The following is a 26,450-nucleotide window of genomic DNA, read 5'->3' as shown; positions in this document are numbered from 1 at the left end:
TAGAAATATTGGTTTCAAACTAATAGATTATTTAAAAAAACTATTTTATATTTAATGTAAAACTATTTTAATATAAAACATATTAATTTGTAAAGTTTTACAAAGATTACAATAACGGGAAACATTTATACATTATAATTGAAACAATTGACATTTGTTTAGTTTAAGTTAATAAACAATTAAATAAAAAAATTATTAAAACGTTTTTTTAATCAACTATATTAAGAAAGCGTAAAAAATAAATAAACGAATAAAATAATTGTTCAAACCTAAACTTTTCTATTCAATATGTATCGTAAAATATAACAATTATTAACTTTTTTTGACGTTGCTTTATTATAATCTATACAGAAAAACAAATTTCGCGATATATAATTTAATATATGTCATAGTTACCGATTGTCATTTACATCGATATGTTTTACATCGTAACGATGCTCATTCTTCCGAATAGTTTAATCGAGTTTAACCTGGTCCATCTCGTTAGATCCGGTCGAAAACTCCGCGTAACGACGAACAACATGTACGCACACGAACACGAAGGAGCGAAAATGGTCGCGTGTGTCAGGTCGTGTGCACAAGCGGAAATCGTCGGGGATGTTAATCCATGTACGCATGGACCATTAATAGCGGACGTCGTTAAACGGATTGCCGTCGATACTACGTAGCATTGGCAGCCACGTGCATAAGTGCCACGACCAATGGCGTGGAAACGGCCCGGTTATCGCATCGCCGCGAATGTTTTCCGTCACGCGACATTTCGCATTCCCTCGAAATTGTTTACGTCAAATAGCAATTTAAAGGAACGAAAAAATTAACTATAGACAGCAAAATTAAATCTTCCATAACACTATACGATAAAAAAAATAATGCAACATCAATGAGTTTTATGTGCCGTTAATAGACACGTTTAAATAATTACGATAAAAAATTTTTCTAATACGCGCGACTTGTAACGCGATCGGAGAAAAATGTTTGTAATACTTATATGTATTCCATAAATGTTGTGCCACACAACATCTGCATATTTTACAAGTGTATATTTATACGGACATTAAAATTTATAATTCTCTTCGCGAAAAATGACACGTGTAGTCGCAAAAGATGATTTAAGATTCTTTTAAATACATAAAACTGACATTTATTCTTTTTATTAGTCTACTTTTTTATTATCTCAAAAAATGCACGTTCTAAAAAAATATATTATCATATTATTATATGTATATATATATATATATATATATATATATATATATATATATATATATATATATATTCTTGTGTTGCATATATAATAGCGCTTTTCAAGCAATGTATGATAAATTCGTTTTATTACGGCTTTTATAAAGCATTAAAAATTCAGCTATGAATTCATATTGCATATCGCTGCGTTAATACATCATCGGATCAATGTTGAGAAATATATCTCTGCACGATTACATCTCTCTAAATCCGGCCGCATGAGCTTCCATGCTCCAAAGGAAGTATCTGTAATAATTCAGAATCGAATGAACAGAGATATGCCGACGGTATTAACGCGCAACAATGTGAACACCTTACAAATCGTCCTACACCAGTGATCGTGTATCGTATCCGATATATACGGGAACGTTACGTCGCGAACTAGGTATTCACGCGTGCATTAGATCATACGCGAATGGCGTATGTACTGGTTGCTGTGTGATGCAAATTGCGATTCCTTGTTAATTACGACGGTGCCGGCAAATCTGTACCGGCCGCAAGTTCCGCCATCCCAAAATTAAGCGATATTAAACTGGATGATGCGTAAGAAAAAATTGTAGGACTAAATTTTTTTTGAAAACGCAATTTTATTACGTTGCTTAAACAAATTGAGGAAAGATAAAGGGGGAAAAATGCGAGAATGAAAGACGCACTCGCTCACGTTTATTGCCATGTTAACGCCGCGGAATATCGTATAACTTAACGATATATACGCGTTACTATTGTGCAAACACAAAGCAGATCATGTCATAAAATTTGCGAACTAGATAGCGCGCGATTTCGAAGCGAAATATCGCGCGAAATAAACGCGATCGTAAAGTATTGTCGAAATGGAATCGTGCGGTTTGCGCGGATTTCGATGACGGACTTTTCCCAAGCTTGCTGATCGTAAGAAAAAGTATGTTGCGCAAAAAAAGAAGAATAATTTAATTCATTAAATAAACACAAGCTGAAGAACGATTCGCGCATCGCGTTTCTTCTCGAAATTAACGATGCACGAAAAGCTCAGCATTAAATTTACGAAAACGAGGTCGTACTTTTTAAGAATGTATATTTCTTTTTTTTCTTTTAAATAAATAAATACTAAGTAATACGCTAATGAGCAACATCCCCTTTAAGTAAACCGTTATAAATTCACTTCTAAAAATTTAATTTCTCCCGCTATATAAAATTTCGAAGCATCTCGGAGAGCTGCTCTTATATAAAGTATTCTAAATATTACATAATATTAAGGACACATGCTTTATTAGATTTGGTAACAATTTTTTTTCTCTTCACTTTTTATATTTTGTAATATTTATTTTTTTAACAAGTCTTTTGAAATAAAACTGACTGCTTATTATTTCAAATTAATTTCACGCGACTAATTATGTTATTCGAATTGAATTAAAATTAAAATATTTCATTTATCGCGTATATTGAAGCTATCGGTTTGAGGTGCAAAAATAGAAGAAAGGAAAAAAAAAATTCAAAGAACCCATTAACTACAACATAAACAAAACAATAGCGAGTAAACAACAATGACTCTTATAATTTGCGATGATTCAAAGCGTCGTTATTATTTCGATTATATGTTCTAATTGCTATTTATTGGCGCAGAATAAAATTGCATCGCCATGCCTTTCAATCGCAATTTCGAGGCAAAACGAGTAATAGGCGCAGTTCAAAAATCGGAAAATCTCGACACGATGCTCGCTGGTCGTCGAAAAGTTTCTTCGTTAAGTCGACGAACTTTTCTACAGATTTTCGTGTATTGCTGCCAGTCGTCCGATAGTAAATGTTGACTCTCCCGTCCGTGTTTTCCGCACAAACAAGTAAGAAATTTTGTGCCACGCGTCCGTTGGCTTCAATTAGCGACCCATTGTCAGGTAGATCTCTCTGTGTACGCAATCGGGAGTTCCATTGAAAACTTTCCGCGCGATCCCGAATCCGAGAACAGCGTCCCGGTTTATTTTCGATTCGGCACGACGAATTTCTGCTCGAGCACTATTTGTCCGACATGACCACTTCGTTCATCATCGATCGCCATCGTGACATCGAAACGAAGAAGATTAATGAACGCGAGAAAATACGAGAAAGAGAGAAAGCGAGAGAAGTAGCAAGTAAACCAAGTCTATTCCCGTTAAATTTTTAACCGGCCTTCCGCCTTCGAATAATAAAAATTGTATTATTAATGTCTTTTAATAACAAGAGGTCTAAAAAAAAATTATCGTTTATCATGATCAATGCCATATATCTGATTCATACATATCTTTATTATTAATCCTGCTAATAAATACTAAACTTGTAATGCAACAATTTTCTTCTCGTTCTTCATCCCTTGTGATATATTAGTGATTGAATCTCGTTAGGCAGGCGCAAAATATTTGCGATGTCAAACGCGCCATAATAAATCCTCAGTTTCATTAACGAGACTGCCTATTTTGAATATCAGAATCATATATCCAAATATGTGTTCGCCAATATAATTTGCCAATAAATAAAAATAGCTGTATTTCTCTAGTTTATTGTTACAGCTTGATATATCTCTATAAAAATATAGAAATATAGAAATAGAGAAATAAAAATACTCACAAAAAACTATGCAACAAAAATGCCTTCATATATGCTAAATATTGTAACAATGCATTTGATATGTATTTTATATAAAATAGAAAATTATCAGAACATACAAATATTTACAACTTGGCATTTTTTGCTTTCGGAATTGAAACTTATAAAATATTTCTAACAATTGGTGAACAAATAAACATTTTGATCGACGCGAAAAAGATGGAAAAATGAAAGCCATTGGCAACAAACTCATCAGCCTCTATGGTACAAAGTCGATGGAGTATCCTCGAGCGCAACTTGACGATTGCTTCCGAGAACGTAACGTGTATTTTCTTTTCCTTTTTTTTTATCGAGCTATGCTCTTCGACTCCATTACCGGTAGACGAGCGACGTAACCAACTTCGAGAGACACCGGTCTCGTTTCTTTTTCGTTGCCTCCAGTTGTTGACTCTACTGCTACGCCAGGCCCGACGTGCTTTTTCAAAAGCTCCATAAACACGGACTTAAAGATTGTGCCAATTCGAGCGAAATGTGAGGGAAACGCTGCAGATGAGAAATATTACGGCTCGGAAAAAACACACAAAAATACAAAGTATACGATTTGCACGTTGTGATAAATAAACTATTGCATTCAAATAAAAAAAAAAAATAATCTTTGTTTCAATGTCATGATTAAATCTATCTATAGCGAAAACAGAAACGAAACGAAACAGTCTCTAAACTTTATTTAAAAACAATCTTATTAAATCAATATTATAATCAGTCATTTTTCTCTCTCAATATATACATATATATTTATCCTTCTTAAATTATATTTTATTTAGATAAATTATTTTAAAGGTTTTTTTTGTTAGTAAAAAATTACTTTAAACAATGTTTTTAAGTTTTATTAATATTGGCGAGAAATCACGTTTCGTTAAAGAAATCACTTCCGAAAACGAAGATTTGATGAAACGTCGCAATTACGGAAAAGGAATGATACGCCGATCAATTGATGATCTATTAATTGCTCGTGTCTGCGACGAGTCGTCGTCGCGCGTTTGTTGCAAACCCGCCAATTATTGCTCGCGAATTCCGCCTTCATGGAGATCCCTAACGACATTTCTGTCAACCCATCCAACGCTGACGTTCCACGCAAACTTGCCACTTCAGCTCGCGTAAATAATAATGGCGACGCGACGTGGGGACGCGGCGCAGGGGATTACATTGTTGCATCGACTAATTGGATGCGAAAGAGAAGGATAGGACGGGACGCGTATTAAAACCGCGAATATGTTCGCGTACGATGTGCGACCTCGCCGCGAACATGCTCGAGAAAACGCGCGGAAGAAACTTTGTCGGAAAAGCGGGCGATTCAACGTGGTCGTTATCTGTCATTGTGCTTTCTTCTTCTTCTAATTAACATAACAGATTCATGAAATATCGTCGATTCAATTTTCTTTCTCTCTGGATTGAAGAAAAAAAATAGCGGTGCTTTACAAGGTTGTTATATCTTTTATATGTATATCGATTTTCCATTACAGAACGAACTTCGTGTAATCTCATCATTTTTCTACGTGGATACATCGCGGTATGATTGCGCCGATATTTATAAAATATATAACGAAAAGCTACCAAATAAGAGTCTTTGTCCATTTATATTCATAAAATAGTTTGGTTTGCGTGACCTTTAAAATCCAATATCAGTAAACTTTTTTCCGCTATATTATTTTTGAATTAATGTTCAACGATAAAGGATACATGCATGAAAATTTTTTCAAAAAAATTTATATTTATTATACGCATCGCGAGATAAGCATTTTCTTGTTCGGTAATAAATTCTTTCGCTCCTTCTTTTTTACGTCGCTAAAATATGAAAAACTTTGTTGGGACGAAACTCTACTTAAGTGTCGTGTCGCGTCGCGAGATGCACCGTGAGATTTATCCCGAATCATGAGGCGGAGCAGATTTACGGGTAACGAAAATTGAAGGAACTCTCCCATTGCAATTTATCACGATTTTTCAGAGGCTTCCGACTGAGTCGTGAATGAGATTGAGAGTATTCTATGATAGCCCCGGCCGCGTAAATACCTGCGCATGACACTCAATTTAACGTCAATCCTGCTGTGTGTAGGCGGCAAAAGAAGAAAAAAAAGAAGATAAATAAAAGCGACCCTTCGATCTTGCGTACAGCATTCGGTTTGTTCTCCGTCTTTCCGCAAGAATATGAAACTAATATTAAAAAAGGCTGATGGAAACTGTTATACGAAACTTTAAAGCACTCTTCTCTCTTTCTCTTGCCCTCCCCTCTACGCCACTGGGAATGGATAATATATATTTTAATTAACTGTGATCTATGAGAGAGAGAGAGAGAGAGAGAGACATTTTCATTCTTCTTTAAATATGTACAGTTACTTGTATAAATAAAAATTTCCGAAGAAAATTACTAATGATTGTGTACTACAATTGTAATCATATTTCTGTCATAATTTGATAATATGATATTTTTATTATAATTCGTCTGTTACCGTAACTAGTCTCTAAACCCATCTGTCAGATGACAGATTGTCACATTTTTGAAATTTTATTATTTATACTCAACCGAAAATACTTAGGCTACTGTCAATAATACATATTGTTAAGATAATCTGCATCAAATTAATGATTATCAAATAACAGTGATAATTTAATTAAGATAATTTAATCATATTGCAGCAATCATATATCGTAGAATACCTGCATTCTGGATTGAATTATTGGTTGCTAATAAAGTTACTTCTGTACTATATCCTGTTCGCTAAGAGGCAACTAATTCAATCATATGTTCAGTTGCGGCCAAAGCAAAGCAAAACCCGAAAATATTTCATCTATTCTTTCTTTCCCTACGTTAAAGCCAGATTCGCTCGCTCCCACGGGATATAATTTCAATTTTACATCTCGTGGACCGTATTTTCCACATCTCGCATAATGGAAAAAGTTATCCGACAAAGTGGATTTCGCCACAAAACCAAACTTAAGAAGTTTAAAATTATACTCGGGATTATGTTACATAAGATTATTCTTGGATAATATTAATCCAATAAAATTGGAAAAGATACGAAACTTGTATTTTCTAACAATCATAAAAAGATCATGATTTCGGAATTCGTTAAAAATTATAAAGCTCAATATCTTGAGAAAAAATTATCAATTAGTTTATTTATTTTCCTTTTCTTATTTGAATTAGAAATTATATATTTTAATATCGATATAACTATTTCATAAAAAAATCACACAAAAAGAATGAAAAATTGAAACTCGTACGATTTGCAATTTAATTGGCAAGACATATGTTAACACATATCTTTCGATAAATTCGCAGGAAGTATTAAATCAGGCACGGAGTTGGACGTTGATTTAACATCGTGTATTATTACGCTGCACTGACATACATTTACCAAGACATATTATTTCAGGCAGATAGAACACGTCCAAAACAGCACGTCAAATCGTCATGTAAAACACATCCGCACTCAGTCATAATTCTAGATCTCTATATTTTGCGTACCATGTGTGGCCGTCGACGTTTCGGTCTAATCGAAGAAGTTATCGAGCGAAATTGCTTTCTGCGGCTTTAACTTACAGTTGTACACTCACCCGCGCGAGACTGCTGCAGAAAGCTGACGCATATAATGGGACAGATCAAAGGAGTTGCGGCCAAAGCTTATCCGCTTCGTGTACTATGCGCACAAGATAGCACAATTCGAATATGTGTGTGTATGTGTGTAAGCACATACAACGTTCACTGAGCGCTGACAAAGAGACGTGCTTTTGGAAACGTAAATTATTCGCTTATTACATTCGCGATTACTCAAAAATCCTAAACATTGGGCACAATGATTAATATTCCAGTGAGACACGCCGACACTACGTTCATGCGCAGTACACGAACAGAAAATGACACCTCGCGTTATAAAATTGCAATCGCAAACAATGTTAGAATGGGTGAATTGTTCGCTCATTCGTCGAAATGTTTGAATTTGTTAGAAATTACGATTTTTTGTAAATTAAAATTCTCCTGGGTTTTATAAATAATATGGCTAAAAGACTGCTAGAAAGAAAAACTAATAAAATGCATCTCTCTGACACGAAATATAATTTAAATAAATAATATATACAGAATTATTAATCAAAAATAAATTAAATAATTTTACAAATCAAAAAATCTTATTTCTCAAAAGAAATCCTCGTAGTAGGTTCTTATATTTTAAGTTCGTTAATTTATTAAGTAAATAATTTATAAATAAGAAACATTTTTCAATGTTAATACAAAATTAAATGTTTCATACTGGCAAAACTTTTTCGAAATGTTTGAATTTGTTAGAAATTACGATTTTTTGTAAATTAAAATTCTCCTGGATTCTATAAATAATGTGGCTAAAGGACTACGACAAACTAATAAAATGCATCTCTCTGACACAAAACATAATATAAATAAATAATATATACAGAATTATTAATAAAAAATAAATTAAATAATTTTACAAATCAAAAAATCTTATTTCTCAAAAGAAATCCTCGTAGTAGGTTCTTATATTTTAAGTTCGTTAATTTATTAAGTAAATAATTTATAAATAAGAAACATTTTTCAATGTTAATACAAAATTAAATGTTTCATACTCGCAAAACTTTTTACTGGTTGAAACAAAATGTTCTTACTTTACGAATGGCAATAGCATCGAGGAACAAGTAAATATATGGTCTACTTTCGGCCTTTTAAGTTTCCATTATCGAGTAACTCCTACCATCTAGATGGATGTGTACCTTTTGTTTCCCGCTTCTTTTTCCTCTTAAAACATCGCAAAAAAAAGAATTTATTGCGAATTATTCAAAAGCTCTGGTACATTTTCTGCTATACTTCGGTACTATATTTATTCGAATTAATATGCAACAGATCAAATACTCGTTTCTGCGTAAAATGCGATGCGTAACGTGCAGCTTGGATAAATCAATAGTTAACGCATATACGAAACGTTAGTATTTGTATAAACGTCACGATTGTTCCACGATAATTCACGTCAACAGATTGCAAAGTGCAGTGTCTCTGTAATGTGTCATTGATACGCCGATTGATACTGTTGGAAGGTATAATCGATCACGCGTTTGTGAAAATGTCGTTTGAAGAGAAATACTACGTCGAACGAGCAGCGAAAATATCATTAATTCAATATCGTGTAATTGGCAGTGATATCATAGACAATTGTGGAGTGCTGTCGCATGCATATTTATATGTTTTCCGTGTTGTCTTTCAAAAGCTACATCTCGATAAAGAACACTACAAAGAGTGATAAATTGCATCAATAATATTATTACAGTATTCTTAATGTGATATGATTTTTATTTTCTGCGTAATACAAGATATATAGAAAAACTTTACTTACAATTAAGAAATTGTAATAATATATTTTAATTGTTTTCTTTTTTTTATACACATACACGTGCATACAAACCTGATCTGGTAATCCATCGTATAATAAAAAATTTGCACGTGCGTATAATCATAAAAAAACAATTTGTATCATTTAAATACTAAATCTAATAGTTATTTCATTAATGTTGAACGATGTGTATATATGCACCACGTATATGTATAATCGCTTTTGCATTATTAAAATATATGGGACACGCTCGATGAGATATTAAAAACACAGTATTAAAACTGTACGCGCTGCTTTATATTTACGTACAAATCGAAAGATCTCGCTTCTCCCGCATTTACGTAAAACACGGAACAAACATATTGTGATATCATAACCGCAGATTGCGGCGGTTACGTTCATTAATTCAAATCCGCCGCATAATCGGCGCAAATGGCGCTCAAATCAGAGAAAACGAGCGAAATTTGTCACCCGCGGCCTCACGAAATTAATAAGTCCCGATAGCGTACACCCATATATATATCCGCGCATTAATTCTGCACCAAATGAATGCGCGCGTAATCGATACATACACTACACTATGAGTATGCTCGTGTTCGTACTTGTAAAAGCAAAGCCGTGTGTTGTGTTGTGTTGTGTTGTGTTGTATATGTGTGTGTGTGCGTTTGTGTGAGAGAGAGAGAGAGAGTGAGAGAGGAAACGCGTTGTAAGATGTATTTATGCGAATCAACGTATTTGTCCGATCGAGAGACAGGCTCGCTCACAGGATGGCCATGCCAATTAGTAATCACGTAATTAGCTATGCTGTCGGTGTAGGACGATTATTATTGTTCTGCGGCTAACAGAGATTGCTGCAAATTCAGAGAAGATGGATCGAATTACTTGGAGAACATCGCTTGCAGCCGTTGCGAAATTGGGTTATGGAGAGAATAAACAGATTTTAAATCTAATTTATAACGCATGTGTTTTATACTATAGGAGATAGGTACTTTGAAAACTAATCAGGGAGAAGGAAAATATTGCTATGACTATTGAAAGTAATAATTGATTATTTTGCAACATGCAATCTGCGCTGCAGCAGAGAGCAACGAAACGACTACAACAGATTGTCCGATGAAATTCTGTAAATCTAAATGTGACAAAGCACTCTCGTCGTAAAACTTGTAAATGCTGAATTATTTATGAAATAAAAAAAAACAATTAAGAATTTGTGAAAGTCAATCACGTTTATTTTAGTCCTAAACGACAAACTCTTGGCCAACCAATATTTTTTCTGTAAAATTTCCCCCCAAAGTATCTATCTATAATCATATAAAAAAAGTTTATGACAAATACAATAAATAAATAGTCAACGTGTGGAAGAAATTAAAAATTAAATTATAAATGATTTCAGTAAAAAGAAATTAATCGTTTATTCGCTTTTTTTCAAATTTTTTGCTTCCGACGGAGCAACAAGTGACGAATGGAAAAAATTAATTGTCCGCTATTAATACAAAATGTATCATAAAAATGTTAATTCGATGAATAAATGCATCATTAAACCCGAGAACGAGCGCAAACTTTCCTAATGATTAGAACAATGAAAGTTAGCGTGTGGTAGAAGTAGAAAATTTCACGAAAACGCGCAGAGGTACGTGACGAGTCTCGGTAACTTATGAAGTTGATTAGTGGCATGCGACAATACCGTTTTCCAAAATTATATGTCACGTAAACATAGTTGCAAGCACGTACGGGGTAGTAATTTCGACATTATTATCAGATTAGTGACGTTAGTATACGATTAGCGTTCTCTCTTTGCATATACCGCCGGAGTTTTAAAAGATTAAATATAGTGAAGTTAATTTTTTTCAAAAAAGTATATTAATACAACCTGCACAGATTTATCGCATAATTCTGTATATATGAACTCTAATCAATTTTTTTGAAGAAACAATTATTTCTTTTTTCTCTTAAGGGATTTTTATATAATAAGATTTATTTTTAGTTTACATAAAAATTTTATTTGAGTGTCTTGCAACATGAATGCATATTATAGTAACATTAGGATATTTATTTCATTTATTACATTTTGCCTTCCATGAGAAAATGGAAATTTTCTGTTGCTGCATTTATTTCACTCATCGAGAGAACTCTTCAATTATTCTATAAGAATGAGAAGCTGATTATCTATTCTTATATAGCATAATGGAACGGATAATGCTTTCATCACGAGATGTTGCTCTTGCGATGTAACTTACTTTAAAAGAGAAACGGTATTTTAAATACTTCGTTAAAAATTCTACTTCGAAGAAGCAAGACGGAAATTTCTCACTGGAAAGAATAAAGCATGTTGCAATGCTTTTTGAAGCATGCCGTTATTCTTCGATAACATGTTCTGTGCAACTCTCGTCCTGTGAGGGAATTTAAAAAAAAAAAAAAAAAAAAAAAAAAAAAAAAAAAGGAAACAAGCGCGGAGATGAAAAGCTGAAGAACAGAATTTGTTGAATTAAGAAATCAAATATTCATATTCCTATTTAAAATATTCAAATAATTATATTTAAATACAATACTTGTAAATACTACTACCTAATTAAAGAAAATTTCACATGATTTTATCATCTAATTTTGTCAATTATATTTCCCGTAAACCTAATCAAAATAAAACAAAACAAAGACAATAAGCCTACAAAAAATAATTTTTCAACTCATTAAGCAAAAGTATTGTAAGAAATATAAAGAAAATCTGTCTCTATTCTATTCTATGTCACGAATAACTCCGAAAAAATAAACATTTCATAAATATTTCTTTATTATAAATTGTTATTATAAATGTCGGGCTGCTAAAATTAATCTGACAAAATATCTCAAGTAGATATGAAAAACTCAAAGTTTCAATTATTTCTACATAAACTCCCGCCCGAACTACAATGTTTCAAAGAAGTAATTCATCGGCAGTATCGTGTATATCGTTTTACGTCAAAAAGTTTACCACAGTTTTTTTTAGACCGGCGCACGGGTTCTGAGACGGAAAATATGTATTCTGCCGGTAGAGACGCTGACGCAACGCAAACGTCGCGAATTAAACGGCCGAACGAAATTGTTTCGCTTAAAGTTTAAGAGCAAAAACTCGATTCTCCGCCACCCGTAGCAGGTAGCGGACATCTATCTCTCCCCGGAGATGAAAAACCCTTAAACGAGTTCGTTCTCTCGTAAAGTTTCTCGCGCGAGTCGCCGACGCGATCTCGCTGAAAGTTTTCGCCTGGCTTCGCGCGACTTCCCGTTCCCTTTCGCCTTTCTATCCCGGACACGCTACGTACTTGTACTTGCATACCAATGAATTCGTCATGCTAAATATTTTGCCGGTGAAATGATAGCGCGGACGGAATAATACGGTATAATTAACGCGACGTAATATTATTTTCCTTATGCATATCCAGCGCATAAGCTTTTATATATTTTTTTTTTAAGATACCTATTTTCTCTTTTGCCCATTTATCCTAATAACTTTATGTATATAGCGTATACATATAATAAAACTGCAGAACAGAAAACGTCAACAAAATACGTTTTTATGACGCACTCGCGTTCATAAAAAAAAATATAGCGCCGTTATCTTTTTAAATGTTGAGACACTCTGCGATCGCGTATCTGCCTGAAATGTTAATTAGAATCACGTCTAATTAGCATTTGCCTCTCGTATTTTTCGTCGCATTTTCATGAAGCAATTAGCGCAAATTGACCGTTGTATGCACAACAGTGTGTGGTATAATTTCGGAAATAGCGATAACGGGTACGGACTAAATTTACCGAGCGCTGTGAGAGATATTATTCTGTCGGTTCAACGAGCTGCTGTAACGACAGAGGCTCGTTTATTTCACGAGAATAATGATTAGCGTCCACTGGCACGCACCTAGTTGCAAATGCTGAAAGAAAGCTCGATAGAATCGGACACGCTATTCCCTATTCGCGATTCGCCGATTCCTCTTCGCTTCTTGTACGCGAAAAAGTTTCAATAGAACTGCATTTTCTTCCACGTCGAAATATCGATCGGCTTTTACGACCAGTTTTATAAATGTATTTTTTTCCTGATATTTGAAGTATGTATTTTATACGCCGATGAGATTTTTTTATAGCGTATGGTAAAAAAATGTGTCTATAATTGAATATAAAAATCAATAAAAAATAATTAAAATAATAATAGAATTCTGAAAATTCAATGCAATATTTAATTCTTTTTTTCACTTGTTTAATTTTGTAATAATATTTTTTTAGAATATATTTTTTATGCATTCTTGTTTAAATTGATTCAGCTTCGGAAGAAATTTTTTGGGAAAAGAAATACAAAAAAAAAGGTATGTAAAAAATGTAGAGTTATCTGAAGATATATATATATATATATAAAATAGATTTCCCAATTTTTTCTTCGTTATCGAAATGTTTACTAAAAGTATGAAACGCGTTTTTTGGTATTTAAAATTTAAATTTCTCGCGAGAGGAATAAAACAGATTGTACTCATAATTTGTTTTCTCTATTACACGTGTAAAAAAAGTGGCACGTAACACTTTGAGCCAACTGGCGCGAAGTCTGCATTGCGGATCTTTCGACTATAATACTCTGACAATGCAACGCACAGTGAAGTCACGTGTCTATAACGTCACGGACGTCTTAATTTCATGCATTGAGAGCGGATCGATGGCTGAGAGGATCTAAACCACTATCCCCATATAAAGCCTCGGTTACGGTTTGTTTCCGTGAACACCCGTCGCTTAAACTGGAGCTTTACACCGCCCGGGGGAGTGAGCGAAGTTTGCAAGTAACGCGAGTAACAGACGCGACTCGATAACGTATTCTCGATTCAGCGGAAATGTCATACTCGCTTTATGGCGCTATTCCAGGTCAAACCGCCATTCGTGAGCTGTATGCAAAAATAAGGTGCAAAATGCGCATGAATTAATAAATATGTATATAATGGACATCAATTTTTTTACGAAAAAATAAAACGCAGTTATACATTTTCCGTGCTAGATAAAATTTTAATCTAGCTGTTATAATTTATCGTAGAAATGTGGAATTGTCGAGTAGGAATGTCGAGCAATAAGAAATGCTATAGAATCGTCTTTTGTATTAATGGCCGCGACATCAAGGCAAGGCAGACCAGAGCACTTAGATTAAATAGGAAGCTGTTCCATTTAAAGAGAATAATATCGCTTCGAGCATTTCTTCGTAATTACAACGAAACATTTCATAAGATAGAACACCACTCTTCGTGTCAATGACCGTAATAACCCCAAGGCTCACATTAAGAGGGTTTTAAAGAAGCTAAACTTAAATTCAGCTTCAACTTAAATTCTGCCAGATTGTTCGAACAATAAATAAAAATTGCGTCCCAGATACCTGTCATCAAACCACCCTCGTACACATATCGCTTATTACAAACCGTGCGCTTCTATATATAATCGAAGGGTGACGAAACGAATGTGTGTAATGTAAAAAGCAATTTTATTCGTTAGACCGGTCATAATGAGGATGCAAAGATCGTTGCACGATTCGTAGAATCGCACGAACACTGTGAGATTTTCGTAACGAAGGCATTTTCCGGCAAAACGAAACGTTAACATTCCCAGAAAACGACAGACTGTGCAGACTGTACTCTCTTTACAAGACTAGATGAATCTCATTTTCCTTCGTAACCGACGATGCGTGTAAGCTCGCAGTTGCAACATTTCGAGTTGGGCTCTCCCGACACTTTCGGATTTATCGTCAGAGCTTAGAACCGTTGAGCGAAAGAGAGAGAGAAGGATAAGAGCGATGGTGGAAAGCAGGACGTGCGCGCGATGACAGAAAAGAAAGAAAATCGAGCGAGGAGAGTTAAGGCAAAGAAAGAAAAGGCGTCGAGCACGAGACGGGGACGCGAAGGCGACGACGCAGAAGTACCGCGGAATAGAGTGCAAGATGGTGCACGTCCATCCCATCCACCCACCCTTTCTTCACCCTCTCTTTCTCTCACCTCGCTCTCTGCCGATCTTTCTCGTTGCCCCTTCGCGAGCTTTCGCAACGGCAGCAGCCATGCATTGATCGCGGGATGAAAAGTGCTATGTTACCGCCGTGGCCGGTTGAATCCGGAGGGTTGAATGCATTTTCCATTCGTCACCACCGAGTTACCGTCCCTCGGTTTTTCGCGTTATTCCTCTTCTCCCACGCTATTCCCTTCCCGCCTCCGCGGTTTTATCTGAAACGCGCACGTGTGTTCATACGCGAGCTTGAACGATGCACTTGCGATTTCTCGTTAAAGCGGCTTGTCGACGCTTTTCTTTGTGAAACCATTCTGCGTGTTCGTTATACTTGTCTTCTTTCAAGTCGCGCGAGAAAAAAATCCGCTTCGCAACAAAATACGCGATGTCAAACGCAGTAACAGTAGAGCAATATGTTTTTACGCCAAAATGTAGATTTCAGTGTCTAAATTTTATATAAATAAAACACGAATTGAAAATAATATTTAAAATTAAATATACGAAACAAGCTAAAGCGATTTGTTATTTTTATCGTTTGGTAAAATTTTGATTAGATTATATTGAATTAAGAAAATTTGTTAAATTAAAAATAAATTAACATAAAAATTAAAAAATACAAAATCAATTTTTCAGATAATTAGAACATGTATCTTAATGCTATTTTGTAACGATTAACTCATCTTGCCACTTTATCATGATGCAAGATACATAACTGTAAATATTCCTCTCGTTCGTTTTGAGAGTTCGTATTTCTCATTTTTTTTTCTTGTTTTCACCAATGGTGTACGCATTTGTATACGAGGGCCATGTTTTTCCACCGTGAAAAGAAATGACAGCTGTACATTTCCCTTTAACGACTTCGTTCTCGCCATTTCCTACGTAACACGCGTCAAACTCTCATTGCCTCTGCACCGAATGCATTTTCTTTGTGTCACTAAAATCCGTTTCAAGAATTGCGCGCGAAAATTTACTTGTTCAATGAAACTCTTCTAAAACATTTTATAAATTCTCTGCAAGTTTCAAAATCTCTTCGATAAAGATTAAGTTTGTAAAGCTACATCTACGCGAAAATCCCGGAAACTTCAACAATAAATGCAATTATTGTAATTACGGTACCTTGATCTATAAACTATGATATGTTTCGCTCAAATCCGTTTCTACGAACAATGTTAATATCACTCACCTAACGAGGGGACGAAAGTCAAACTGGACGAGGTTGGCACGAATCTGAAACACAATACAGATGTATGCTGTTATTATTAGTACATCCAGAGTTGGTCGCGTAATTGTAACTAACTTCGGCTTTAGCTGAGCGAATAATTAGCTACTGTTTCCTAAAAGCAGCAATATAACAGAACAGTGTACTATAGAATATAATAAAGTGCTATATTTAGATAAACATCTATAATTGACAAACTACGTATGTTTTGCAATTGAAAAGTATTTCTAAAAAAAGAACCAAGAAAGAGTTGTTCTAGTTGCAAAAAAAAAGAAAATAATTTATTATTAATGAAGAGAAATTTTATCTATTCCTTTTTCTCTTTATATTCTTTTCTAATTTATTTCAAATTATTCATTCACGGTGCTGTCACAACATATTACAATTTATCTTTTGAACACGTGTTAATTATCATCGAATCCAAATTTATCGCCGACAGTTTCCCGAACGCACTTTTATCGAAGTAAATTTATCGATCCACAATTAAGCGAGATAACAAAGTTGCAAAATAATAAAGAATATCAGCGGTACAGGCTTGTATTGCACAAACTACAGATTATCGTATATCGACTAACAATAAGCTAGTTTTCATGACAACGAACGTACATTAGTACAGAGAACATCTTTGTCTCATGGTGGGCAAGCACGAGAAACGAAACTCGATATATCCGCGAAACGAAAAGTTTCCATGGACACGTTGTAACAGTTTAATTGAGTGCTGGACTGGAATGCGAAGGACATGCTTCTCGTGTAACTAGCCAGTGTTAAAATTAAATTCCCATCGCTGCTGCCTTCAAGCTATTAGAAGGGCGCGTTTAAATTTTGCTTTATTTCGAATACACAATATACCATGAAACTAGACCGATAATCATTTAAAGTTAATATTTTGTTTTAATAATATTGCATATCCTCTCAATAATTATCGCAAGTCATATCATAAATTTAAAATATATACGATTACATAAAATTAAAATTAGATATGTGAATATCATTGGCCTTAAATTATAATTATAGTTATTATAATTTTTATTATTATTATAATCCTGTGTTATTTATTAAATAGGAAATAGTATCTAAAGAAGCTGTCATCTGACGTTCTTCGATAAGTAAACAATGTCGCACCTTCGCGTTTTGCAGGCATGGAAATATGTATTATTTTTATGAATAAAATCTTGTTTATTGTATTCTGGGACCGACAACAAAGGCACTAAAGCGCACAACATTTTTCTGAAACGATACTAAAAATTTCATCGCGAGAGAAAGAGAAAGTACCCTGGAGGAAACGTGAAAATAAATTTCTATGACCAATCCGGTAACGCGTTAGAGGATTCAGGATTACCATGGTTTTGTTCCGTCGTTAATCCTTTTTCGTCGTATTTCGTTTCAGTTAATTCCTGTTGGTTCCCCACGTGACATCATTTATTAAATCCGGAGAGCCGGAAGCGCCTCGCGTGCGCGCGTGAGAGAGTTTGGTGGTAAAACACCGTAAAATGGAAAATGCAGATACACGCCGTTGCAAGTGACAACAAATTTTCATCGGTTTTAAAGATACAGTTCTCAAGCGATGCATAAACTAGTAAAATGTAAGAGATAAAAGAATGTTTTTTATTTTATTAATATGCACATATTTTGCATTTTTTTCCACAGAATATTTAATTTATATTAGTTTAAAATTTGAATTGTCAAACGAGTATCGAAAAATATTTATACACAAAATTTTGCATTAAAATAAAGTTATCTTCTTTCTGCAACGTGTGAAAAATAGTTTTTATATATAAAAAAAGATTATATATATGTTGTCTAAAATTATATACATCCACATGTATATAATTATTATATGAAGAAGTTTGAAATTTTGAATTTAGTCTAAAGAAAATAATTCTATCCTAGATTGGGTAAATTTCATGATATATAATTGAATAATCCTCTTATTCTGAGTCGTATATTTTAGTCCGTCAAATTTCAAAATAAACGACGTGTTAATAAATCTCCGAAGAATCGGTGTCCTCGTTAGCGCAATAGCGCCATTCGTCAGATTACATTGCAACTTAGTCACGCATCGGGTCTCAATTTGTATGACAAAACTGTCCGATGATTCGTGCCATCATATAAATCTTTCGCCGGCGACGGGAGAATTTCATAAGAGAAAAACGTGTAGATCAAACTGCAACAAAATAAATTGATTTTTCGCGGCTAGCGATAGAGGATGGGGACCAGAGAGGCGCGTTCAATTCGGATATTTCGCATGCGGAACAGCCGCGTGGCATCGCACAGGCATTTCCATTTCCGTGTAAAGCTCGAAAATACCCGCATGCATACGCCTTTACACACATCGGAACGAACGTGATCGCTCGTAATTTCATATTGCCGTTTTGGACAGTACGCAAACGCGAATATATATATATATATATATATATATGTACAATAGTCAACTTTTTTAGATTAAATATTATTATATTTATGCAAGCAACGACCAAAAAAAAATATTTACGGAAAATGTCCGTTTCGCTGCTTCGTAAAAGACACGCGCAACAAGTCTTTCCATTAAGCAGTTTAAACTTGTATATATGTATGTCGTAAAATAAGTACGCCGTTGTTGAGTAAAATATTAGTACATTAATAACAATTGTTAACAAATAAAATATCAGTATGGTCATTAAAATAGATGCTCGCAATCTATTTTCTAACGAGAAAATTGGTATATAGTATTAGGAACAAACTAATGTAATAGGGATGCTAGTAAATTTTCAACAACTGATCCCAGCGAAACGAAAAAGGATACAATGATACGGCTCGTAATTAATCAAAAAGTTTTTATCCGAGTCACGGTTCGCATCGACGTCATCGTAATTGCCGGTATCACTAGGTATGCGGGATGTTGGTGGTTTACATGCAAACGACGCATGTGTCTATGCAGAGTGGACGAAAATTTTTGAACACACGGATTGAGAAACGAGAATAAAAAAAAAAAAAAAAAAAAAAAAACACGACGAATCCGCGAGCATATTTTTTCCTCTGTCGGAAAGGTTCGATAATCTGCCACCTGTTAGGCTTAAAAGTGTCAGACGAGAGGTCCAGAGCTGAAAACTGGCCGCTGGAAAAAAATGGCCGAGTATATAAGCGGCGTCCGGCACAACGCGATATATTTGCAGGCGAAAACGGGCGCGGCGCCGGGCTTGAATAACGACGCCGCTCCGGAACGAGTTGCCGGAATTTATTGGCGCGATTTTTCGACGAAACAAAAACTGCCCTTTTATTTCGCGCGTAATAACAAAGCTTGAAAATACGAATTGAATCAAATGATAATTGACAAAAAAAAGACCGATAGAGAAGAGAGAGCAAATTAAAAATCTCGACACGGGTTTTAAACACGTTGACAAACGCCCAACGTTTCTATAACGTTTGTCGTAGGAAATTGAAGATCGATTTCTCGTTTTTTTTCCCGTTTTAACGTTCGTGGTTCTCTCATAAGAACTCAAAGAAACGCGACTATCATACAGACGCCAAGAAAGGCGTTTTTCCGAGCTTCACCAACAACGCGAGTAATTTCTTCGTTTTAAGGCTACGTCAATTTAGCAATTTTTTTTTTTTCTAAAAGAACGGCGCGCGTTCAGCTATTGTTCTTGCTCGTATTTCACATCGGCAGCAAAGACAGAGGAAATAATTTCATTTTTCCACGGTCTACCGGCCGACAGCAAGTTTAACAGGTCAAACGTGCGACATATACCGCCGTGTCAGGAATGAAATTGCCACCACCCGATGTTGGCTTTCCCGGAATTTTTATCGAAGGATCCGACGGCAAAAGCCATCCGACGCTGCCCGGACACGAATTATTGCCACTGCGGAATTTTCATCCCAGTCTAACCTACTGGGAGCAGATGCTGCTCGCCTCCTCCGTTCGAATAATTTCCATTCCACGATTTGCTTAATTCTATCCCTCTCGGCTCCCTCTCACCAGCTAGTAATCTTCGCGGAATTAAGAAAACTGTATTATCTCTGCCGGCGAAAAGATCGATCGTCAAAGGATTACGAATGCCACAAGAGTTCCATTATTAAAATTGAAAATTTTATTACCGAGAAATACTGACGCCTTTTGTGTTAAAAAAATTAAGAAAAATTTTCTAAGAGCACAATGACCGTTTTTGCGACGGTCAATACTATGTGTTTCAATTGAAATGTTACGATGTAAAATTAAATTTTAATAACAGTCGCATATCTCAATTTTTACCATCCAATCAAACGGACTTTGTTTTATACTTTATACGATCAAGAAGTTATATACTAGTAACGTGACGTTTAACTTTATATTTAATAAATATATTAGCTCAAATTACTCTCTCTTGAAAAGTATAACTTATATAAAAATATTTTTAGATATCTATGAATTTTATCACATTATAATAATCTTAAGAAGCAAACACTATTTTAAAGTTATTAATTCTACATCATATTCTATATCTAGCTTATATAAATGAATTTTAATAATTTATTTTAACATAATATTTTAATTACGATGATGGTTACAAAATTATTTAAAATGGAATATTTAAAACGTTCGAGAGAATTTTTCCTGACGAAATTTTAGTTAAGAAAACGTAGAAGCCAGCCAAAGAATCTATTAGATACCGAGAAGCGCGAAGCAAAAATCCTGTATATTGCAGAACCACCCTGAATATATGAATTCCGAATATTTTCGTCCGAATGTTTCAATCTGTTCCCTCAATATCTGCTCGACAAACTTTTTATCGAACCAACGTCAGTGATAGTAGTTCTTCGTGATCGCAAGCTTTCGGGAGAAAAGCCGCTCGCGATGTCATCGATTTTGCATCAAGGCCAAGAAGAAATGGCAAGGACGAGTCGGTTTCGCAGCAGGACAACTTAATTAAGGAACGTTCCACCGACACAAGCAAGCACACACACTCTCTTAGTCACTTCCTATTCTCCCTTCCACCCGTCAGCAACCTTTAATAATCGCGCATCCACCACAGTGATGTCTAAAAGGGATTTAACGATCAAAGCTGTGCAATTTTTTAATTTCAAATTTTTCAAGTTAATTAAATATTATATATACATCTAATATTTATATATTATTATAGATAATATATAATTTAAAAGATTTATTTACTAGCAAATTAAACTTGATGTTTCTCTACGTCTGAATTTATATCAAGATGATGTATTTTTAATTGTCTCTTGTTGTGGTTTAAATATTTTTTCCAAGCTCTCAAAATTATTCAAATCTTGTCAGAAAGGCATTACACTGCGCGCCATCACTCACGTGACTCCAAAGTAACATGAGGACGGAAAATTTAACTGGGTCACGTTTCGTTTCGCCCTGCGACGATGGCTCGCCGCGCCGTGAAATTGAGCTCGGCGCGCAACAGTGCCCGCGAAAGTGGACGAGCGAGCGAATTAAGTCGCCGCGTTGGTTGTCACACGGCAGGCGGACGAAACTTTATAATGGAACCTGCAAATTCGGCCGCAGTTACGTGGAATTCGCGGTGCAAAACGCCAAACCCGGGCAAGGTGACGCTAATTCTCGCGAGCCACATTTGATTCGTTCAAAATCTTGACGTAGATATTAAAATTAACATTCTTCTCCAAAAGTTGGAAATTTTGTTATAAATTAAAGAGTCTATCCGGAATGTATTATATTAACTGAAAATGATCTTCATTAAGAAATAAAAAAAGTTATTATCAATTTTTTTATTTTGAGAAATTATAAAATTAGCACTTTAATCCTCCTTGGCTTCCTCTTTTTACATTTAATCGCTAAAATTCTTTTTAGAATATACCCTTCTAAAACTCTTTGCAAAAAATTAGAGTTTTGTCAATTATGTTAAAATTCTGAAAATGGAATATTCATTTCACAGAGATCTATAATCATATACTTTTTGCTTTAATTTTATTTATGCATTGATTTCTTTAATTATTAAATCACGAAAATGTCAATCATTCTATGTACATATACATATAATAAGTAATTTATATTTCTTGAACTGAATTTGTGAATATTTCGAACGATTAATTAAGTTGCGCCAAAACTATATATTGCACTTGATGAATATACAATGTAGCACGAATAAATATGCAATTATCGCTCTTTTTTTATCATGGAATAAATATATATAATCTCTAATATACTTATATGCATACATATAACATATAATGTATTACATGTAACGTAATACTCCTTTTATCTGTTACAAATAATAATAATTGTATTTATATATGTATATCTTCTCTTGTATATATTATATCGTATTAAAACTAAAGTTGTAAAAATAAAATATTTATGCTATAATCTAAGATTAAATATTTTATTTTCTCTTAATTAATCTCCTTTTAATTATAAATCTTAGAATGTTTAAGTCTTCCGATTTCAATTTTGTAATTATTAATACGTCATTTGTATGCTAAATATACAATGCCCGGTTATGCATACAAAATCTGTATATTTTTCTAAAATCTAAAAATATATACATTTCCATATATACATATCACATAAAATTACCTAATTCTTCATAGATGACGATGCGTAATATAAAATATAGTAACAAATTTTGCTTTGTTAACAAGGACAATTGTATCTGCGACTCACAATCGCGCGTGATTCAAGATAATTCGGGAAACAAACAGTTCTCAGTAGTTCTTATTCATTATAAAAGTGACTTCATGACTTAATAACAGAGTACGTTTAAACATCGACATGCGTCACATGTATTTGCACACCTGCATCAATGTGTTTCGCTTATAAAGTCGAAGACTTCATAAACCTCGAGAACTGCGGTTAAAGCTAGTGCATAATAATACACTTCGAGGAGAGCTTATCGTAATAATTTTCAATTGTGCTTTCGCAAACGTATGTTTCGTTCGTCCAGGTCGCCATTAAACCGGCAATACGTAATTACGAAAGTACACGCGCGCGGTCACGAAATTCTCGAAATTAACGACACCCAAAGGTATACGAAAAGTTTGAATGTGCGGTACGATTCGCGTCCTGAAAATTTCCGCGGCAGTGCACCGTGACCGCAAAACTTTCGTTTTTGGCAACGGGCCAGGAAAGACCACCCGCCGCGCAGCCTGTCTGAGGCTCTCTCTTATCACTACTTCTTCGATTAATCGATCGCGACAGGGACGAGAGACCCGCCGAACGTGGGTGAGAAAGAGAGAGAGAGAGTAGTCTTCAATCAAGCACGAGAGAAGGAAAATTGGAAAGTGCTCGAGACGGTAAGCACACCGAGATCAGAGAATCAAAGATGATAGCCTGTTATAACAGTAAAGATGATGAGATTGCGTACTTAATGCTTAAAGCTTATTTGTCACGCCTATTGAGACCTTTTCGTTTCCGAATTGTCCAAGTAAATACATGAAACGCGAGATATATTTCTCAATATCTAACGAGAAGCACTGAGAGTCATAATTCAAATTTTATGGAGATAATAAAATAAAAAAACTAAAAAATATTGAAATACATTTTTATAAATCATATATATTTTGTAGTAAAAAAGAAATAGTAAGATAAGATAAAATATAATACGTTATCTGTTCATTGCTTGAAATTAGATGAAATATACTTGTACAAACATAATCTTTTAGAAAGTCTAGAAAGATTATTTGCATTTAAATTATAGATTCGACTATTATAGATGGGACTCTTAAAGCGTTTTCTTTATCGCCATGTATCTCCGTCTACCTTATGTAGATAACATTTGACAAGTAGCTCTCTCGAGAGTGCTTGTATTTACATAGAATGTACATACACGGGAAGTTAAGATCAATGCAACTCCAAGAGCGGTCTTGGCACGAAGAGCTCGACAATCTTCCTTCGACCTGCCATAAATCTGGTGTTCTTCGAGCACATCGTAACTCTCTTGCGGTGAAGAAGTATATAGGCCTATACACGGAAATTCACGAACATTGTTGCAAATTTAGCGGATATAAGTTTTGCGTATCCTGCGGGGTCAGAGGGTGAAACTTCGCACGAAACTTGCAACTTTTGCCGTGCACGAGTACAAGTTGCGAACCAAACTATACGAGTGAAGAGATGTGGCACGCAAACTTCTAGTTAAGAAGACAGAACTAACGTAGCAAGTAATTAGTACAATTCAAGCGATAAATGCGCATTGTCAATTGTAAATTTCCCTTTCGACAAAGCGCATCGGCGAGTATTGTAAGCGTAATTCGGCGTAATTATTTCCGGATTATTTCATTCATCCAAATACTCATTATTTATTCAATCCTTGTTCTGTCAAAATATCACAAAAATTAATTGATTTCATGGGGATACAGTATTTTTTTTTTTAATTAAAAGCATAAATATAAATTCTTAAAAAAAAAAAAAAAAAAAAACTTAATAGTAATCGTCATTATTTAAATTAGCAACATAATTAGTTTTTAAAAAATCTTTGTTACATTTATAAAATATAAAACTATATTCTAATTCTTTCCTTTTTCTGTAATTTTACTAAATAGAAACTTATTCGCGCATAAGAAAGTCTAATTTACCCACATTTCTTTTAATTTCAAGTATGTACATCTGATAACAAAGCATTTGAATTGTTAAAGTTACTTCTCATTACTTTTAGTTTTCATGCTATTTCCCGACTCACACATTTCACGATTACCGTTATACTACAATAGATTAAATCTTCAATACGTTCTCTCTTAAAAATAACTATTCTACACATCGACATAACACACTTTACATAACCCGATTTCAGAAATATTGCTAAATGGAAATGGTATTTGCTACACGGACATAAAAACGTTATCTAAATTGTTTCAGCGAAAAAACGCGCCAATTATGTTTCTATTTATTTTAAATGGCTTGGCAAGTTCGTCAAACGAACTCATTCGCTCGCAAATGAATATAGAATATTGATTACTTCTCTCTATTAGCGTAGTCGTCTTACGAGAACGTGTACGATAGCATGCGCCTTGTCGCATTGAGAAAGCAAAGGAACCTGGAGCAGAGCGGAAAGATAGAAACTATTCGAAATTAGTCGCTGCGTTATTCTCAGGCTAATATATCGTAACCCAATTCTCTCTCTTGTTGCTCGCTACAACGTCGCGTGCACGTCAATGTGACTTGATTACTTGCAGCAATTCTCGCCGCGTGTTTTCGAATAATATAGTTAGAATTAATTAAATAAATTATCCAATCCACACAACCGCGAAAACTCAACACGAAATATAAATTTGAACGGAACTAGAATTAATGCAGAGTATCATACAAGCAACACACCATGGTTCAAAATCGATGCCAAGCCTTTTAAATGAAAAAACTGATACGATTAAAAAAGTTCTAGAAGTTCTTCATTCGTGGAATATTACGCAATCAATACTTCCAAATCTTTTTCTCTTTTCTTTTTCAACTAAGATTTTCCGCAAATCGGTTATTTCTGTTTTCGACATTTTTCTAAGCTACGTCACAGAAAGTCACTTTAAGTAAACGCTCGCATATCGATTTATCTGTAGCACTTGCAGAACATTTTCAACACCCTCGCCCTTTCAAGTAATATACTCTACCAGTAACTGTGATTCGTCGACGACAGCTTCATCGATTGATCGAACAAGTGTCAACGCGCATCGCCGATAGCAAGCGTAATATTTTGAACGGCGTGTGCTCGCAGTCTATGCCTATGAGAAGTTCTCCCATCACGACAACAACGTATTCCTGATGTTCTCCTCCCTTTTCCTCATATATAGATCTACATTCAGTGTCACGCGATATTAAAGTACACTCCTTTGGCAAAGTGCCAAATCGATGCTACCGTTTCTCTTTCTCTTTCTCTTTCTCTCTCTCTCTCTCTCTCGCTCTCGCTCTCTCCCTTCCTTCTGTCGATTTTTTTCAACAATAAGCGAACCAAGGACGTTAGAGTATGTACGTGAAATCTCCCTATCATTCTGAACAATGACTTTTTCAAATCTATGATAAATATTTGTCAATATTACATTTTCTAAAGGTATGTCGTCGACACAAAAGATATTTTCTATAAAAATCAGATGTACGTAACATCTGATATTTTGTTGCAACGACATTATTC

At 34.5% G+C, this 26,450-nt stretch overlaps 2 protein-coding genes across 4 annotated transcripts in view; one reads left to right on the top strand and one right to left on the bottom strand.

The window, feature by feature from the left end:
* The window catches only part of LOC140666249 (uncharacterized), a 308,424-nt gene that overhangs the window by 229,295 nt on the left and 52,679 nt on the right, over positions 1–26,450 (top strand). The gene's annotated exons all lie outside the window — the stretch shown is intronic.
* LOC140666248 (RNA binding protein fox-1 homolog 2) overlaps positions 1–26,450 on the bottom strand; it is a 256,874-nt gene that overhangs the window by 194,301 nt on the left and 36,123 nt on the right. For both annotated transcript variants that reach the window (XM_072893213.1, XM_072893214.1), the window contains exon 2: positions 16,366–16,409. The gene's annotated coding sequence lies outside the window, so the exon portion shown is untranslated. The remainder of the gene's footprint in view (positions 1–16,365; positions 16,410–26,450) is intronic.

This window comes from Anoplolepis gracilipes, chromosome 5 (assembly GCF_047496725.1).
Source record: "Anoplolepis gracilipes chromosome 5, ASM4749672v1, whole genome shotgun sequence".
Lineage (NCBI taxonomy): Eukaryota > Metazoa > Arthropoda > Insecta > Hymenoptera > Formicidae > Anoplolepis > Anoplolepis gracilipes.
The sequence above is the reverse complement of the archived record's forward strand: the minus strand, read 5'-3'. Positions and strand labels throughout refer to the sequence as shown.